The sequence below is a fragment of the Furipterus horrens genome, unplaced genomic scaffold, assembly GCF_987537825.1.
Source record: "Furipterus horrens unplaced genomic scaffold, mFurHor1.1.pri manual_scaffold_2, whole genome shotgun sequence".
In the NCBI taxonomy this organism is placed as follows: Eukaryota; Metazoa; Chordata; class Mammalia; order Chiroptera; family Furipteridae; genus Furipterus; species Furipterus horrens.
The window spans coordinates 96,876,456-96,879,521 of NW_028327172.1; positions in this window are offsets into that span (position 1 = coordinate 96,876,456).

Below are 3,066 nucleotides of genomic sequence, written 5' to 3' on the forward strand. Positions count from 1 at the left end.
CTTCCCCAGTCAGTCAAAGTAAACAGACTGTGGATGTTAAAGATCTACATGAGGCAGGGTTTTAAAGAGACACATTTATGATGCACCATAAAACCAAAGGGGAAGCAGAGGAGGAAGGGCTCAAATCCAGGACCTCTGCAGCTGTGGATCTTCATGTCCGGCAGCTTCCCCAACAAAAGAATAGCTGAAGAGGTCCTTGCTCCTTCTTAACCCTGTTGCCAAGTTGCTGAATTCACCTGCCACCTCAATTGACCTATGAACCACCCAAATCCTCAACTGCACAGAGAGAGCTTTCAAACAGGAAAATATGATAATGCATGTAAAGCACTGAGCACATGGGCTGAGCACTCACTAAATGTTCACTTCAGTTGCAGCACTGAGCACATGGGCTGAGCACTCACTAAATGTTCACTTCAGTTGCAGCCAATCTCATCATGAATGCCACCCTCCTCCTCCTCATGATCCTCATCATCTTCTCCAAACAGCATCTGACTGCTAGGTCACATTTTAAGTTCCAGTTTTGTTTTCAAGAATAAATGAATAAATGAATGTTGAATCCTATTATAATCTTTAAAATAGCTCTACTTTGATGAGTAAGTAGAATGAGTTTGGGGAGTAGCTCAGAGTTTTTCAGTCCAGAGTGTCACTTCTTTCTCTCTCTTTCATTTTTATTTTCTGGGAAGGGAGAGTGTATTGAATATTTTGAACCAATCTATGACTATATGAATTCACACATTTTTAAGTGATAAATGTTCACTCTTCTCTTACAGATGATTGAAAAACCATTCAGCATTTAGTAATCAATTAAAGTATGAATTACCTTACATTTAGTATCTTTTCATGTTGCTATAATATTTTAAACATTTGTAGTAAATACACAACTGTATTCTTTATTGCTTCTTGCATTCCTTTTCTATCTTGCTGGAGTATATCTCCTTGTAATATTTTCAGTGGTCTGTGAATGTTTAAACTTCCTGCAGATTTTCTTGAAAACATGTTTTATTTTGTTTCACCTCTTGAACAATAGTTTGGCTAAGCATAGAATTCCAACTTTTATGAGTTAGTAATTGTATTTGGCTTCATGATTAATGAGTCTAGTATATGACATTTGACAAAATAGTTTTTTGTTTGTTTGTTTGTTTATGTGTATGAAGCTGGAAATTAGAGGTTTTAGGCTGTGGCAGTTTCTGAGAGAAGTGATCAAAAACTCCTACCTTACCAGTCTGCAACCCTTATGTGGTGTTAGTTCTCATTGTTACAAGTTGTTTACACATCTGTATTCATTTCATTAAGTCTATGTTCCCTGTAGCAAGAAGGGGATAAGATAAGAAGGAGAATGACACATGTCCATTTTATTAGGAAAACAATAGATTTCTAGTGACCGCCACTCAAGTAACTCTGTTTGCCACGCAGAATTATTTTCTTTCTCTTCTAGAAATTGCCTCATATTTTAAGTTTATTTAGTATTTGAAAATCTGACTTTTTTTTCTTTAAGCCCTCTCCTCATTGTTCTGTTGATTATGTAGTCTTTGCATAAATACTTCCATTTATTGAAGTTTATTGTTTCTATTTCATGATGCTAAGTATCATCAGATACTGGCAGTTTGCCCTTGAGTGCCTTTTTCTGCACTTGAGTTTACCAGCAAGTCTGTTGGCTGCATGTTGAGCTGCCACTGTACTTGAGCTTCTGGGGTAATCTGGGGAGCAGCTGGGCACACTGGAGCATAGGGCACCCAGTATTTCATCCACCACCCTGTATTTCTGGGAGTTGCAAGCTAGCCAGGGCTCTACCAATTCTCTTTCCTAAGATCTCAGTTACTTTCCTTTCATGAGCCAGGTACATCTGTTACTGTTGCTTATGAGGTAGGGAAAGCCAAGTTCTAGGAATGCCCCCACCCCTCCACCCTTCCTTCTGAGGCAGCACAGCTCATCATCTCCTGGTGGTTCTGGGTCACCTAGTATTCCCAGCTTCCTCCACCTCCAGGAAGACAGCTTGCTCTGTGCTTCTGCTACCTCTATGTCGCAGCTTTCTCCTATCCTTTTCCTGCCTTCCAGCCTCTCTCCCTGGCTGATGTTCTCTCTGCAGTTTACTAAAGACTTTTCAGATATATTATGAAACACATTGATATGTATTCTTTTATGACATTATCTGTTATGCTATAAAGTAGATTGTGAAACCCAATTCACAGATGAGGTAACCTAGAATAGAGTTTATCATGATAATCCCCTGTATCTAAGAAATACCTTTCTGTTTGCAAAACACGTTTGTTTTTATAATTTCACTTGCTATTTGTCTTTCTGATTATATTTTTGCTCCCAAAGTCTAGTTGTTGCTCCACTGGGTAAATTTGAATGGCAAAAAATCAATTTTTTTGCACTGGCCATATGCCATATGGCTAAGTTGGTTGAGTGTCATCGTGTACACCAAAGGAATGCAACCAATTGATGTCTCTCTCTCTCTCTCTCTCTCTCTCTCTCTCTCTCTCTCTCTCTCTCTCTCTCTCTCCCTCTCTCACTTTCACTCTCTCTACAATTATTTTTTTATCCTTGGGTGAGGATAAAAAAATCAATGTTCTCTTTTCTGAGTGATAAAGCCTGGGCACCTAATCAGCACCCTACACCAGATCAAATGAGCCTCACACCTTTCTTGTAGGCCCAGCGCTCTTGCTTCCACGTGGATATTTCTGCCTTGATCTCTCCAGTGCCCTGTAAACATCTACACTTAATCTCCCCTGTATTTTCAGTCCCTCACTCTTTAACGTAGAGGCCAGAAAGGTAATGGTCTTTGAGTATGGTAACTCAAACCAGAGCTGTAATAGCATAAAATTAATGTCCCAAACAGTCAAGACAGGGAGTCAGAAGTAAATCTAATCTTGTCCTTTAGAAAGAAAACCAGGGAAATCACACAGAGCTAAAATCCCAAGGGATAAAAATGGTGCGAGAGAAATAGAATCAGAGTGAAAGAGTAAACATTTAGCAGAACAGGAATTAACAAAGAACAATGAAGAGAAGAAGAAAAAGGAGGAGGAGGGGGAGAAGAACAACAACCATCACAATCGCCCTCAC